This window comes from Sceloporus occidentalis, unplaced genomic scaffold (assembly GCF_023333645.1).
Source record: "Sceloporus occidentalis isolate IW3139 unplaced genomic scaffold, rSceOcc1.0.p SCAF_9, whole genome shotgun sequence".
Lineage (NCBI taxonomy): Eukaryota > Metazoa > Chordata > Lepidosauria > Squamata > Phrynosomatidae > Sceloporus > Sceloporus occidentalis.
Window position 1 is genome coordinate 10,033,925 of NW_028316989.1, and position 17,346 is coordinate 10,051,270.

Genomic DNA, 17,346 nt, shown 5'->3' on the forward strand with positions numbered 1-17,346 from the left:
ATTCACAAACATTTTACCTTAGCACAATTTTCTAATCTACTTACAAAGCTTTAGTTAGTGAAGGAAGTACATGCCTTACTAATGCAGGGGATAATTTTGGCCCCTGCATGTCTTACTAATGCCATGTCTTACTAATGCTATGGACTCACAAATGTTTCATTGACAAGTTTGCAAATGTTTTCAAACCCACCAACACCATCATGGGTTTTTTGGAGAGGAAAGGAAAACAAAACAAGACATGTAGCCCCTAATCTTTGTTTTAAAGAAGGGGTCCCCACCACCATCATAAAACAAATATAGCACATCGTGAGAGCCAGTGCAGTGTAGTTGTTAGAACAATGGACTGAGATTTGGGACAGCCAACTCACTGAGTGATCTTGGACCATGTACTCTCTCTCTCTTGACATGACCTCTTTCATGAAGTTGTTGTGAGGATAAAAGCAAGGAAGAAAAAGTTATATGTGTGTATGAAGAGAGAAGCAGGGCAGCCTAGTTATAGCCAGCCAGTCACAGAATGCTGTGAAGGAAGGAGTGGCTATAACTTGAGAGGCTTGTCTGTACAGAGTTACTTTGGCCAGTCAAACACAGGGAGAAGATGGGTGAGGAAGAGAGAGGATTTGGGGTGCTGGGGTATGTGGAAAGAGTTCAAGAGTTATTGATGAACCTTTTATTTGAGGTCATTTGAAAGAATTTTGGAGCCAAGACCAATTTCTACAAAAATGGCCTGGGGTGGGGAACACTTTGCTCACCCTGAACTAAAACAATGCATTTACTTTTACACCATTAACTTAAATTAAATGCCAAGAAAAAGCAACATAGCCTATCAACATGCCAAGGAGCTATTGAACCCTCTTGGACAAACAGAGGATGTTCACATATAAAACCACAAATGATGATGCATCTCGATGCCTGTGAAAAAAGATAACCACTTCCCCTCTGCCTTACTGTAATATTTAGTCTCTTGAGGCCATTCTAATAAAGTTTTCTGTGCTCAAAGAGTATGTACAATAATACATTTTCCAAAAAGGCAAAACTAAGGAGAACATGAAGTGTGGCTATTGGTGCTGAGACCCCAGAGCTAGGAGCAACTTATCTAGAGATGCTGCTTCTGTCAACCTCTTTTTGTTTATGGAAAAGCCATAAAAATCTTTCTAGGCAGACATGGGGGTTGCTTTTTACACACACACACACACACACACACACACACACACACACACACTTTCTTCCTTAAACATGTGAAATTTGCACCCATGCAGACAAGCAGGCTCATGCAGAAGCATTCCAGAAAGCAAGTATATTTTATTAGTAACAATTACCGTATATACTAGTCTATAAGTTTAAAAATTTATGTCCAAAAATTGACCTCAAAATCCCAGGTCGACTTATTTATGGGCCACTATGGTAACGTGATAGCAGCTTTTTCAGATTTCCCCATGTGGTGCAGAGAGGAGTTTATTTCTCTCTGGAGCCAAGCAGAAAGAGTCCCGGGTGATTTATTGATATTGCTGTTTGTTTAAGCGTCCTCTCCCACGCCCATGCGCCTGGATGGACTGAAACAATGAAGCAAAAAGCTTCAATGAGAGTCTCTCTTGCCATACACACACATACACACACATACACATACACTGAAGGAGCCTCCAAGTTTTATCCTCAACCTATCCACGGGTCATGGCAAAATCCATAATTTTGGCCCCAAAACCTCACCTCGACTTACACATGAGGTCAACTTATAATTGAGTATATATGGTATTTGGCATCATTTTCCTTAGATTCACACATTCAGTATATTTCACTGCCTGTGTTGTTGTTGTTGCTGTTGTTGTGTTAGTTACAAATCTTTGAAAGGTTACCTTTTGGACTAACTCCAGGATCGTCTAACCAGCCTAGCTAGTGGCCAGACTGGCTGGGAGATTCTAGGAGTAGTTGTCCAGAAGAGTGACTTTTCTAATTAATCGCAACTTTTGCCTAGGATAAATGCCGAACATTAAAGAACTTCAGCAGCAAATTAAATTAGAACTTAGATGGGTTCAACAGTATTAGAGCAGCATTTGGAAACTGGTGCATTCAAGGGGGATATGGAAGTTGACAGGCAAAGCAACTGGGCAAGGAGCCAGTAAAAGGCTTTAAAAATTTGGGTCAGGATAAACAAGGCAATAAAAATATTTAGGTGGGTATGTGTTCCTCACCATCTGCCCCAGTTGCTGCTCCTGGTCCTGTCCCTTGAGAAGAAAGGGCAAGGATTCCACATTTAGCTAACAGATTCAAAGCAGAAGCTAGGAGAACTGCACAACGTCTTCCTCCAAAATGGAGGATCACAGAGAAGTTATAGAAATCCTGTTCCTTCCTCCTCCCCACTCCAGATGCTGACTATGACCCAGCCAGCTCCCAAAGGGGTGCGGAGCTAAGAGGTCAGGCATTAATCAGGCCAGATAATATGCTAGGAAGGAAGGAATTTCATCAGTTAGGTAGCATTGATCTGGAGAGAAGTAGGGCTTGCAACAATCCTCCACACAGACAGATGCACACAAGTGCTGGACAGTGGATTCCTGGCATGTCACAACAGATATCCCAGACTACCTATTAGTATGTAACGAAAGAGCCATACTGGAACAGACCAAATGTGCATCCAATACTGTACAGCCTTCTGGTTTCAAGCAGATGCCAAGGAAGAGTAGTCCTCAAAAGCAGACTCTCCCCTGGTGTTCTCTCTCCCTCATCCAATATGCAAACACAAACAGCACAACCACACTAAGTATCATGGTAGTCATCACCAAATCTTGTTATCGGTGGATTCCAGGGATGGGACACATAATTTATGGCAGGGCTGGCACTAACCCAATCAATGATGAAGGATAATGTGAACTGCAGTCCAGCCGCATATTCCTTCTCCTTTCTACAAACTGGATGTATGTGACAAAGTCAACTGTATTAGAGCAACATTTAGAAATTTTATTTTAAATCACAATCACAGCTCTCACAATCCCCATCACTGCAACTGTTAACCTTGCTGAATGGGAATTTTAGTCCAGAAACTAACTTTTCCAAATACTATTCAAAAGTTACATTTTAGACGGTAACTCTCAGAATCTCACAACCCAGCATGACCATTACCAGTGCTGGCTTCTAACCACACACAGGACGCAGTATTGGCAGAAAGTCCTGCATCTTCTTCTGCCTGAAAGCAGGGTTGTCCTGGGACATACAGATTTCCCAAGCTAAGTAATTCCAAGAGATCCCCACGGCTCCTCTCTTAGGAGGATTTGTACTCTGGATGCCAAGAATCCACATGTATCAGATGGCCAGCAGGCTGTTACCAGCCTGGGATGGGCCTCTTGCCAAAATCAGATTATTTAATACCTTTTGCAGTGCCAGCTTCTGCCTCTGAGTGCCCAAAGGAACATTGAGCAATGCGATCCATCCCAGCCAGGGAATGCCTACTTTTCCCTCTCAAATCAACTTCCTCTTCCTTCTATTTCATTCTTCCTATTCTGCTATTTGTTGGCAGCCTTTGGGCCTTCCTTCTGTGTGAAGCCCTTTGCCACGTTGCTGATGCCCGCCTGTGGGAAACATCTGGTCAGGATGACAGTACAGAAGAGCAGCTCATGGGGCTGATCGTCTTCATTTAGAGATATCTTCTTTGCCAAATTGCTCACAGAAGGTCAGGATATTTCAAAGCAGGGGGAGGTGCAAATCTCAGCTTAATATGGATCACCAGCTCTTATTTAAGGACATCAGAGGGCTGCCCAAAGCATCTGCCTTTAATGTATGGGAGAAGCAATTCCCCCCCCCCCCCCACACACACACACAGAAGAAAAGATGCTCTCGAAGGAAGATTGAATCTGCAATACCAGTTCTCCTGTTGGCGCTAAAATGACTAAACCACCCACAGAAAGATTCTTCATTGTCAGGTGCCTTAGGACTCCTTTTCTCCAAAAGCAAGCATGCAGCACAGGGGAGATGTAAAGGGATCCTTTCCAGAGGGCAAGTTCCCCTACAGCAATAGAGTAAATTTACTGCAGGAAGGCTAAAACATATAAAAACATCCAATCCTGTGCATAATCTCTTGAATGAGAACAACAACAAAAAGAGACATTCTTCCACATCCTTCTTCCTGCTGCATGCCTTGTCTCAAAAGACTGATCCAACACCTTCTCAGTGCCTTAAGAGCTGGATCCACTTCAGTGGCAGCAGTACAACCAAGTTGTGTTTGTAAAAGAAAGCTGAGCTGTCTTTGTAACTTCTGTGCAGCTACTGCATGCAGTCTACTTGTATTGCCTTGGACACACTCATATACAAAAGGGGTTTGCTGTACATCTGGACAGTTTTAGAGCTGAGTTTGACAAGCTGTGAAGACTGGCCATTAAGGCTGGCCTGGGGACAGAGTCAGGACATGGCATCCATAAAACGCATGCCCCAACTCTGCCCCCATGACTGCGTAACGCCACAAGCTGCTCCACACAGCATCATGGCGCTCCTCTGGTGCTGCATCCATATGATGAAGTGCCTCAAAGCTGCAGTGCCGTGGCTATCGCACCCTTTCCAGTGCTCAAAAAGACCTGCTTCTTGTGGCTCCTTTTTGTGCCCTGGAAAGGCCAGATCAGGGTTGTGGCGTACGGTTGCCGCGGCCTTAATCCGGCGCAACTGGAGGCAGCTACAATAGTTACATGTATAATAGAATCTTAGAGTTGGCAGCAGTGGTGTCCTACACCAGGGGGTCACCCAGTGAGAGGTAGGGCTTTGGGGTGGAACCAAAAGAGTCCCTCCTTGTCCCATGTAGCTTTACTTTAGAGTAAAGCTGTACAGGGCAGGGAGGGAGAACGCCTGGTGCCCCCCATCCTTGCTCAGTGTGGCTATACTCTAAAGTAAAGCCACACTGGGCAGGGACAGCAGACGCCGGGTCCTCTGCCTCCCTGTGGAGGTGGGGGGATGCTCACCAGGTGTCCCCCCTGGTGGTATCACCTGGTGCGGTCGGAACCCCCATGCACCCCTGTGATGCTACTATTTGGAAGAAACAATGCAGGAATGCATACCTAAAGTATCTCCAAAAGAAGGCCATCTAACATCGGTTTAAAGACCTCCAAGAAGGAGAGTCCTCCACTCCACTCTCCAAAGTGGTCTAATTCACTGTTGAATAGCTCATACACTGAAGAAGCTCCTCCTAATGTTTAGGTGGAATTGTTTATCTTGTAATTTGAACCCATTGATTCATGTTCTGGTCTCTGAAGCAGCAGGAAAAGCTTGCTCCATTTTCTACATAACTAAATAATCATCAGCTATCATAACAGTCTCTCTGTTTCCAAACTAAATATCCTTAGATCGCTAACATGTTCCCTATAGGCTTCCAAACTTTTTTCCCCATCTTGGTTATCCTCTGATCACATTCCAGCTTGTAAGTGAACTGAGTTCTCAGAACTATATTTCAGGTGAGGTCTGTCCTAAGCAGAATAAAGTGATATGTATCCCAACTTTTCACTAATGAGACCAAAACAACGCACATGGGTCTCCTTCTCCCCACTTATTATCATTACAACAACCCTATGAAGCTGGTTACTAAGAGAGTTGACTGGGCTCAGGTCATGCAATTAATTGCATTGTTCAGCTGGGACATGAACATGAGTCCCTTATCAGAAAGATCTCACAGTGCAGCTGAAGAACATAGCAAATATCTGCAACTATTTTTAAGCTCAATTTTTACAAATGACACTGCTATGTATCTGCAGCATATTGATGGGAGACACATTGTAAACATCAAAAAGACTCTGAACACAGATCATAAACGTGGTACTTTAAATTGAGAAGCCAGAGTCTGAGCCTACCAAGTGGTGTGGGGTTGTTGTTGGTTTTTTTTGTGTGTGTAAGAGTTTGATGTTGCTTTTTGAGAGAGAGAGAGAGAGAGAAATACAAGAATTGGATCATGAATATCCCCATGAAATATTTCTACAGCACACAATACAAGCACCAAGGGAAAGCTATAGGAAGAATAGATTGTACTAGAATCCCGAGAGACCCACAAAGCAGACAAGAGCTAGAGTATATGATTTGATATAGTTAAAGACCACCGAGAAGCTATCAAAAAAAGGAAATATCTATCATGAAGAACTGGTAGAAACTAATACAGAACCAAAATATACAGAAGAAATAGAAGTCTACTGGAATTCCTGACGTTCACATTGTATGCCATGGCTGATATTGTACTAATGATCATTTTGCTCTTAGCCTTGCTTTCCTTATTGGTAGAATATGAATTGATGATGACTTTGATTAAAATCTTTGTGTTCAGTTTAAGAGTCCAATGTGAGAATTCCTCCTTAGTCATTCAGAAATAGATCTGTATTTGCCTGCTGCTCCCCCTTCTCCATCATTGATTTGTACTTGTATCTGCTTGATTGATCTTTTGGTTTCTGCTTTAAAAAGCAAACAGATCCCCAAACCTCAAAACCTGCCCATTTCTTTATGATATGCAAAAATTCCATGATAGGTTCACCTTAGGGTCACCAAAGTTGGAAACAACTTGAAGGCACACCACCTCCATCACCATCAGAACAACAACAAAGGTTTAGGCAGAGCTCCAAAAGGCTGTGTTGGGAGACTACAACTCCCAGAATAACCTCAGAATGCATTGTTGTGGTTGTCCCTTCAAACAATCACTTTGTTCATTCCAGGAATTAGTTTGTGTGAAGCTGTTGGAAGCAAAAAGACAAAAGGGTGTCTTAAAAGTGAGCAGCATTATAACCTGTGAACAGAAAATGAATTAGTTTTTGAAGACAAAAATATAATAAAGCAGGGAGGAGGATGGATTGCCAAGATGGACTGACAGACCCAGAGGGACATAACCTGTATCTGTGAAAAAGAAAATAGAGAAGGTGACATAAAGCTTAACTTAGGAAATGGGAAAATTATGCTGGATGTGACAAATTCTCAACAGTGAAGTGCATCAGACTGTGGAATTGTCTGCTGGGGGAGCGAAAGTCATGCAACAATAGAAGCCCCCTATGGAGAGACAACTAAAATTGAACTTGACAAAAATACATGCCACAAGACAAATCATCCTGCATGCCTTGCCTCTGTCTCAGGGGAGGAAGCTGGACCTTCCAGGCCTTTTATATCATTGTCTCAATGATGAAGCTACAGTTGGAGGATGCATAAAAATTCTCTATAGGAGAACCCACTGTCTTCTGAGCTCATATGTCTCCAGATTTATATCCATGTGAATTCTGCAGCTTCTTGGGCAATTTACTGGCGACTAATTAACCTGGCATGAGAGTATGGTAAAACCCATCTAGAATGAATGAAAAAATGTGAATAACAGTGTTTTTTAAAAAAGCAGTACATGCCTTAAATCTCTCTACAGAATTGGAGAATAGAAATGAAATGCATAAATACAGTACCACCCAGTTGGCATCACTTGATGTTCTTAGGCTTTGGCCAATCTACCTCTGTGCTGCTGTGTAGCGTCTGTCTCAGCCTGTAAGGCACAGGGCCACAGCTGGGGCAGATGGCTTCCAAGATTGTTTCCATGAGGCAGACATTACCCAACAGCAGTGCAGCTTGTCGGGGCAAATTAACTGTCTGGCTTCCCATTCAGGGGCAGAGCAGTCAACCCTAACCATGTAGTGTTGACTGTTGCATATTTAAGAAGGCAGGTTTAATATCCCACTTGGTGCAGAATCGTCCATTGCACCACGCGTGTAAACAACACCACCTAACAATAAGGGGAAAACAAAGATGCAAACCAACCAGGCCTTGTGTTTGAATGTACTGTAATTAGCACTGTGCAGTGTGCAAAAAGCAGTAAGACATATTAGCTGTTTGTGCCCTGCAAGAGGAAGGAAGCATATGTTTCAGCCTATGGTTTTACAGAACTCGGAAGCACATCTCTCAACCTGTGCCTTAAGTTCACTTCTACTGCAACAGGGGTGCTTTTCCTTGTTAAATGGAAACACAGGTCAGGGCTAGGGAAATCTATCTGGAACTTATGGCATACATGAAAGTGATTATACACAAGCAGCTCAATGTGACATTGACACGGTGTGCTCATGCATGAGATATGCCATGGAATATGTGAATAACTTATAAAATTTTAAGTGTAACATTTCTGTATATTGTGTACAAAAATAATTTACATACATGCACGCGCACACACAGCAATAACAACAACAACAAATTAAAAACAAAGAGCATTTCTGACAAGTTGGTTCTGGATCCCAGAAGGATCCAGTTAGTCACTAAAAATATGTACTCATTAGAGTGATTAACAAAAAGAGCTTCATAAATAAATTAGCAAAACATTTCAGCTTCTGCCCTCTTCAGCTGCTAAAACCTAAAGTGACCTGCCATCCAGGTATCACACCCACACACAAATACATGTATATATGTCTATGTGTACATATGTGTGTGTATATTTGTCCTACACCAAATGGAAAAAAGAGTTTTACCACATACATATGCATATGAAGGAACAGTTCCTTTACTGTGGCTGTACAGGATCCAATATCCAGCACACCCAGCTGAAGAATGTGTGGACATAGCAAATCAGTTCCTTACAAAGCATAGTCAGTGTAGTAATTTGTCACTGTGTGCATGCAACCACAGGATATATGTGGAAAATCAGAGGTCTGCTATGCCCCCAGCTTAAATGAAAGAGGAAGAGCGAATTTGAAATGAAGCATACACCCTTTCAACTCTTCATTTCCAGTTCGGTGAAGACATATGGTAAAACTTTTTAACTCACTTGGTAGGTCATTACAGAGAGCTGGTTCATCATGTAGATCAGATCTGCACAACTTGGCAGTAGGAAGGGGCCAAATTAAATATCAATTATTAATTAAAATATTAATTATCATCATTATTGTTGTTGTTGTTGTTGTTGTTGTTGTTAATATTAATTCCTTCCTCTTTCTCCTCTACCTGGGCCTTTCCTCAAGAGAAATCCAAGCAGCGGAGGAGCCTTGTAGGGCAAGTATTTACCCGTCCTCCTCCTCCTCCTCTGTTGCCTGGCCTTCTTCTCAGGATTCTGGTATTAGTATGGAACCAAAGAAGCATAAATTGAAGCAGAATTGGAAGGTGACTTAGGGCAGTGTTTCTAAAACTATTTGACTTGGGGACCAGCAGTTCCTCCTATAATGCACCAAGGGTATAATATTTTTGCCCATTGGCAAGAACTGTTTCTTTCCTGGAGACTCTCTGTGAAGCAACCAAACTCTCAAGTTTCACAAACTGATATTGGTCCATGGGTGTGGTAAGGGACAAAATCAGACACAAAGATAATCCTGGTCTGCCTCATCATTTTATATAGGAGCCCAAATACGGAAGAAGGAGAGCAGTGATTATTTGTGATGCAAAAGGAAGAGGCTCCCTTTGCATCTCTATGGCCTTCTCTGGTTCAAACTGAAATTAATCTTTTCATGTTGCCAAAATGAAAGGAAAACACAGCCCAATTTTGCCCAAGTAAATTCCCAAGTACAATCAAGCCAAAGGCTGAAAGCGTGACCCCAAGGACTCCCATTACTTCGGAAATGACTTAATTCCCCGCTCTTAGATATCACTCATTTCCTAGGTTTGAATAGCCCAGGCCTGGATGGACCCTTTATCTTCCTATTCTCTGTGTGGCTCAGGGACCCCCTGTGGGATAGGAAGGGGGGCCGAACCCACTAATGACTCACTCACATGACCACCTTCCCTGGAGAGGATTCACTTTATCACTAGAAAGTCTCTCTTCCATAAGATGGGGGGAAAGGGGGGTGGGGGTGGGAGGAACCCATTGCTGTCCAAAAACAAGCAGCAAAATAGGTTGTAAGCAAGAAAGCTAGACTGATTCCAACAACAAGATAAATGTTCTGGCTAGACTGTAATTCTTACTTAAAATGCACAGTTGCAAACTGGAGGGGATGTGTGTGCAACTTGCTTACAGGACTGACTTGTTTATTGTGTTTTTCTTGTGCCATCCCACAACCGACATTCCAAGCTAACAAGGCTAAAAATGTATGGAAACCGCAGAACGTTGAAATTACCCTATAACCAGGTTTTTAATGTTGCCTCCAAGATGCATCAACACTCTTCAAGCAAGAAGGCGCTTCTAGCTTAGCTGTTAAGAGCACAGAGCCTCTCCCAGCCTGGGCCAAGAAGTTAATCTTTCTCCACATTGTAGCAAAGAAGTGGGGGGGGGGGGGAGAGATTGTTAGCATCCCATTCCCCTGTTCCTTCACTTGCCATAACTCCACACTGCTGAGTTGGGAACTATGGTATATAACCTGGCAAGAAATATGTTACTGGTTTGTTTATCCAGCAGCTGCCCCCTTTTCCAAATTACATGAATGCATCCTGTCTGGGTAATGGACTGAGAAGTGACACAAAAATCAATAAATAATTCCAGTTTAGAGATGGCTGGCTAGTGTTCCAAGACACTGCCCATGCTGAGCCCTGACTCTCAAAGGCCTGTCAGTCTGTTTTCAGAGTCTTGGATGCAATTCTGTCTCCAAAACACCTCATAGAGCAATGGTTTCACCCCAGACCTCATCTATGAAGGCTTAGATTCCTCTGGGGAGTGTGTGTGTGCGTGTGTGTATCACAAGAAATAGAAGCAAGAATGCAGGTCCAAATGCTCCTCTTAGCTTTCAGGTTTTCCCCACGTGTTAGAAGTCTCTTTTACCTACTATTCCCAAAGCTTCTTCATCATGCAGATGCTGAACTAAAAAAGACAACCATCTGGGAGGAAAAGATGGAGATCATCTGAAGAAGCAAGGAAAAATGCTATTACAAGAGACTTTTTTATTTCCAGTTTCTCCTGATGCAGTCAGATGCAGTCTTTCAAACATCATGACACCTTCCTTGGACAAAACAGAAAACGACAGGTAGGATTCTGAGGTCATTTCCTGATTGATTTGGCATTTGTAATGTCACATTGACTATCTGAATTTTCTAACATGATAACTTTAATAGGGAATGTGATATTACCACTACACGATAACAGTAGAATTACATTAGTCACCAGCATTCATTGTCACAATGACTTGCACAAACTACCATTCTGACAGCGGGAGTTATCCTACGGTAGTCATAAAGTCCTCCAGCAAAAGTTTTCAGATAAGGTACTTCAAACAAACCAAGGACACAAACCTTCCCTAAGAGTCTAAAATTAAAAATCCTTTCATAGGAGCCACTTAGATCTCGGAGCCCATGCCAAGCAGACCATTTGGCAAATTCACCTGGAAATGGCCTCATTCCATTCATCATGCTCATTACCAGATGTTATCTGCAGTCCAGTACCCAGCTACCCACCCACCCACCCCTTTCCAATCATCTTCTCTGATGGGGGATGCTTCAACCATTTACCTGTGGCCTCATCCATCATTTAATGGAAGAAGAACAGAAAATCCATTTGGGCCATGAGAGGGACTTTTCAGGAGGTCAGGATGTCCACTAATTGCTACAAGAAGAGCTGTTTTTCCTCTTTGCTTTTCCTGAGCCATACATAAAAGGGGGAAGGGGGGACAAGAATGCCAGTCTTTTCATTGGTGCCAGAAAGCTGCCTCAGACCCTGACAAAAGACAGTTCTGCTTGGGTCCCTGTGCTCCACCCTAAAGTTGCTGTTCGCTCAACCCTTTCTTCCTCTTCCCATTTAAAGGCTCTTTTCCCCTGCTGGGAGCTCATCTTTGACCCCATATCCTTTAAATCTCTCAAGCGGGCATAACACGATCCCTCTTTGAGTCTTTCATTAAAAGCCATGGCTGAAACTACCCTGAAAGAGAGGGAACCCTTTGAGTGGAAGGGCCAAGCACTAGATTCAGCTTGTGCTTTAGCATAACACTAAGCGCCAGTATAAGGTATTGCAATAATTCAAGTTATCAAAGCGGTTCACCCTCTTCTCCTCTGAGTGGTGATGCACTATTGGCAAAACACACATCTGACACCTCCATGAAAACTGGGAACATTTGGAAGATGGCTTGAGCAGGGATGGAAAACCTTCGACTGTGGGTGTTTGGGGCTTAAATTTCCAGACAAGCCCTGCCAGCACAGTCAATTGCAATGGATTGTGGGAGTTGTAGTCCAAAACATCAGGAGGGCCAAAAGTTTCCCCATCCATGGAAAAGAGCCTCCATAGAGGACAGAGTGGCCATTAGACTGAGTTTACAAAGGAGACTCCTCCATGTGAAAAACTGTCAGTCCTCTCTTTGAAGTTGTTCAATCCAACTCCAATTCAAAGGGAAAGAATCATAAAAATGAGAGTGGTTAGTACCTGGATAGCTGACTGAGCAGGCACAAACCTCAACATCTTCCACACTATGTTCAGATGTAATGTATTTCTATTTCAGTTACAGGAATAATTTCTAATTCACAGAATCATAGAGTTGGAAGAGACCTCAAGGGCCATCCATTCCAATCCCCTGCCATGCAAGAATACACAAACAAATTGACATGGGGAGGGGAAGTGCCACTATTTTACTATAGTACATTTTTATTACTAATTAATATGCCATTTATGAAAGAGTCAGAGTGGGAGACATGAAAAATAGGAGTTGTAGTCAGAGTAAAAGGTTTGGCACACCAACTCCACAGCCCTGGTGTAAATAATGTTGGTTCTGCTAGCTAAAAACAGGGCACAAGGCTAACATGCTGAACTTGGCTTTCCCCCAAACAAGTAATTTTTATTACAGGACTCCAGAATGGAAGAAAGCCAGTGTGGTATAGTCCTTTGAGCTTTGGACTATGACTCTGGATATCAGGGTTTGAATCCCCAATCAGCCATGGAAATCTACTGGGTGACCTTGGGCAAGTCACATTCTCTCAGCCTCAGTCTGAAGCAACCCCACTATGAATGAATCTATCCAAGAAAACCTCATTATAGGTTCACTTTAAGTTTGCCATCATGACTTGAAGGCACACAACAGCAACAACCTATATGAAAACTTTTGCCAATGGAAAATTTAATCTCCCTGTGCATTGAATTAAGCAGAGATGCTTGTCTTCCAAAATTCTGCCTACACTCAGACAGATAAAAGAGATTAGCATTTAGGACAATGGCTGAATGCCTAGGTATGTGAGTTAGACTGAAATACCATCTCCCAAACTGCCTAAGAATGCTCCCATTATTCCGCACAACAACAACAGATTATGATTATGGTGGTGATGATGATGACAGTGATGATGAATATCCCACCTTCCTCTCAAAACTGAGAATCAATTTAAAAGCAATACAGTTAAAAATATACAAAAAAGTGAAGATTAAAAATAAACATATTCTTGGCTGTGGCCAAAATGCTTATTGTAGCAATGGCAAACTGTTATGAATTTCAGGCAAACTGATATGCATTGAAATGAAGCAAACAAAATAATCCCAACAGGATTTCCAATATGGTCTTTATTGCAAAACATGTTAGCCCCCAAGTGGCATCAGCAGAAAACAGAGTGGCTGTTTTCTATCATAGGGCTCTCTTAGGCACACTAAAAGGAAAATGGTGAAGAGCTACTTTGAATTATGCTAGCTTTTCCCCTGAAAGAAGCTATTCAATTCTGGATTGTCCCCCAATACAAGCAGCAAGCCAGAAAAACATCTAGACATTTTGTATTTCAAAGTGTGGAGGAGGGGATAAAAAGTGTGTCTTTCCAAATATTTGTGAGTAAAACTGGGGATTTGTTTATGGCCCTTTCAAAGATCCAGAGTTGTCCTTTCAGATGACACCTTCCAATTTTGTACATGAATTTATGTTTCTACTCTAAGGCCCAGTACAGACTGGAACAAAGTGTTGGTCTGGGGCTGATTTTAGAGCTTGGGAGAGCGGAATGTCTGCATGCTCCTGAGCCCTACCGCGCTGTCCATGTGCCATTTTTGTGCACACACATTCACACAGTGTGTGTACCAATGACGTGCCTCGTGCACTGCATCCAAACAGCATGGTGCACAATGGACGTCACCACACTGCTCCTGGGCACTAAGGGCGCCTCGGCAGCAGTGGAGAAAAGAGCCACATTTTGCAGCTCCTTTTTCATGGTGTATCATTGCCACAACGTGCAGTCACCACGGCAATTATCTGCAGGAGAAAGGGGCAGCATCTACCAAACCGGTATGCATTGAAATGAGGTAAACAATCTGTACTACCAAACCATGATTTTGGACCGAGCAAGCCTAGGACTCACATCATCATTCTTTCATCCTACACCAGCATAAAAGAGCGAGAAAGTCCTACATATGAAAAAAAAAAGTCAAGGTTCACACAAGACTCTGCAAGAGGGACTAGCAATTCCCATCTTTTCTGAACAATCGACCACTATAGAGTCATCACTAGCTTCAGCCCCCATGACTGACCCACCGATGCCTTAGCTTCACAGAAAACCATTTTATTAGTTTCCGTTTGATGTCCAGTCCACATTTTGACCAGTTACCTTGACCACAGCACACTCTTTTGATTGCATTATTTTGAAGCCATAATCCATTATCAATAGCCACAAATCATGGAGGATTTGCAAGCAAAGCATTTACCTTCCCTCACATTTCAAGAGCAGAAACTCAGTGAGTCCAAAGGCTTAGCAAAAATAAAGTTTCATTCCCCCACTCCACCTCCAACCCATGTTTGGCCTTGTCTAGGGCAAGGCCATCATTCATCTTGTGTCACTTTCAGCAGGCCTGGGTGCTTTTCTGCACTGTTTGTTTGTAGATCTTTGTCTCCATAAAACCATTAAGGAAGACAATGGGTTCAGAGTGCCTTGGAAAGCCATGCAGGAGATTGGTTTTGAGGTCAGGGTAAATAAATAACAAACCTGGATCTCTTCCGAATCCACAAGCCACAGGGCTGTTTGCTTGCTCTGTGAAAGACACACCAGAGACTCCTGCCAGGAATGCTGCTGGACAAGTTGCTAGAAAGAGTCTATAATCAGGAATGAATGGACTTATCAAAGGAGTGTTTACCTTATCTTTGTTAGAAAGTGAGCAAGATGAGGGGCAGTGGGGTGAAAGGAATCTTAGAAAATGTTGAGATTCCTGCACTCAAGTATTTATCATTTCATAGTGATAAACTACCAATTCCTAAAATGTTTGGTCCCTAAAATGTTTCCAACAGCAACAGAAAGTATTTTCTCCGTCTTGCATAGCATTGGAACCCAGGACCATCCAAGGAACTGAAGAGATGGAGATCCAGCATAGACAAAAGGAGGTGCTGCTTCATGAACAGCATCCTGAAACTGAATAATTTACTACCACAAGGTGCAGTGATGTCCATCAGTGTGGAAAGTTTTAAAGGGGGATTAGACAAATTCATGTGAGAACCAGTGAGGCATAGTAATCTGAGCATTGGACTACAACTCAGGAGACCAGGGTTCGTTTCCCAGTTCAGCCTTGAAACCCACTGGGTGACACTGGGCAAGTCACATGCTCTCAACTTCAAGGGAAAGAAACAGAAAACCTCCTCTGAACAGATCTTGCAAGAAAACCCCATGACCCCTTAGGGTCACTGTACGTCAGAAATGACCTGAAGGCACACAACACACACACATAGACAAATTCATGGAGGATGGGGCTATCAATGGCTACTAGTCCATGATGGATATATGCGACTTACGGAATCAAAAGATTCTGAGTATCAGTAATGCTTTCCCATATGTTCTGCTTGTGGGTTTCCTATGGACCTCTGATTGGTCATCATGGGAAACAGGATAACAGACTAGACAAGTAGTCCAACAACATCAAGAGCTTCCTAGTCTTCACTAACTGACATGTCACCTGCAGATCACAAGATGGTCTTTATTCCCAGAACTGATCTGGTTTGGTCCAACAGGGTTCTTTTCTTACCATTTAGGCAAAGCTCTCAGAAATGTACTCTAAATACTCTCCAACTATTGACATGAACATCTGCATTTTCTATCTCAAGGAGAGTGCTGCTTTCTACTGAACTGACATGACTCATCAATCTAATGTGGTACTGTCTACATTAAGGTGGAAAACACAAACCTCCCCAGATGTTGCTAGGCCACAACAGTTATCACCTTGAGTCCACAAATCCAATAGAGGGGGATGATGGGATTTTACACTCCAAGAGTATCTAGAAGGCTACATATTCTGCTCTCTCGTTTTCAAAGACTGCCAAATCTCTTTCCCATAGATACCAAGAAATGAACACTGGTAAAGGGCATTCCAAGTTGAATACTGAAGGGGGATACAGCTCTTTACCACTTGCCAAGCCATCTCTTCTAGGGAATTCAAAAGATATACAATAGCAGCCATCGTTGGCAGACTGTACACATAGTCCCTTCTACTGGCTACTTAGACTGCTGGTATGCTTAGCATACCGCAACAACAAAAACAAAACCATAGAGTACAAATCTCTTCAACCAAACAGGCAAGTATCTCTCCAACAGTCCCAATTTGAGAGTATCTCAGCCATTCTAATCTCTTCACTGCAATGCAGCAAACTGCATGTGTGGTGGTGGTGAAGGAGGAGGATAAGGCAGGGAAGCAAACATGCAAATCTACTTAAAATGTAGCCAACAGGCAGCCATAGATTCAGCACTATTTGAGGAAGAACATGTTCTTCTCTCACTGGCATGATGGAGTGGCAGAAATGTCTAAATAGCAATAGCAAGTACATTCCTCTACTGCTTATCATGGACTCATCATTCTTCCCTTCAACCATTTGCTGAACTCGTTTACTTAAGCAAACACCCCAAATTCCTGCCAATGAATGCAATTAGCAGAAACATTTCTCTTTTCATTCCAGTTGGGACATTTAAATTTTAATCAATATGACTTGATGGAACAAGGGGAGCTGAGGGAAAACTGGGGCAGGAGAAAATAACATATTAGAGATGGACAGTAACACAGAATACTTAAGGATGCATATTCAGGACATCTAATCACACATTCCTAGAGAGAAGTTATTCGATGCACAATTAAAACACCAAGACACTTTCCTGAAAAGGGCAGGGACTTCTTCTTCCCGAGGATCCTGATACCAACAGTCAACTATGCTTGCCCAACAATCATTTCTCATCCAGCACTGCTGAATGCTCTTCTAGATAGAAAGGAGCTTCTGTGTGTGTGTGCATGGATCAGTGTTTCCTCAGGTCATATTACAGACTATAAGGAAAAGATATGAATATTAACTCTCTTCTAGGAAACTCTAGTTGTGGTTCTGTGAGGAAGAGTTAAACAGAATCTGTAAACAAAGAATTCTCAGCAATTCACCAGATGTAAATGTGTATTTTAAGTCATGGTTTCCATAGGATCAATCCCAGGGATAAACATCTGCTGAACTAAGTCATACATGGAACAATAATGATTGTCTTGCAAAAAGAAATGGTCATCTCTAATATTTCAGAGATAGAAGCACTGTATAACAGAAGTGTAACCAGTAATGA

At 42.5% G+C, this 17,346-nt stretch overlaps 1 protein-coding gene across 4 annotated transcripts in view; it reads right to left on the reverse strand.

Moving 5' to 3' along the window:
* ROBO3 (roundabout guidance receptor 3) overlaps window positions 1-17,346 on the reverse strand; it is a 120,373-nt gene that overhangs the window by 78,489 nt on the left and 24,538 nt on the right. The window lies entirely within an intron of this gene.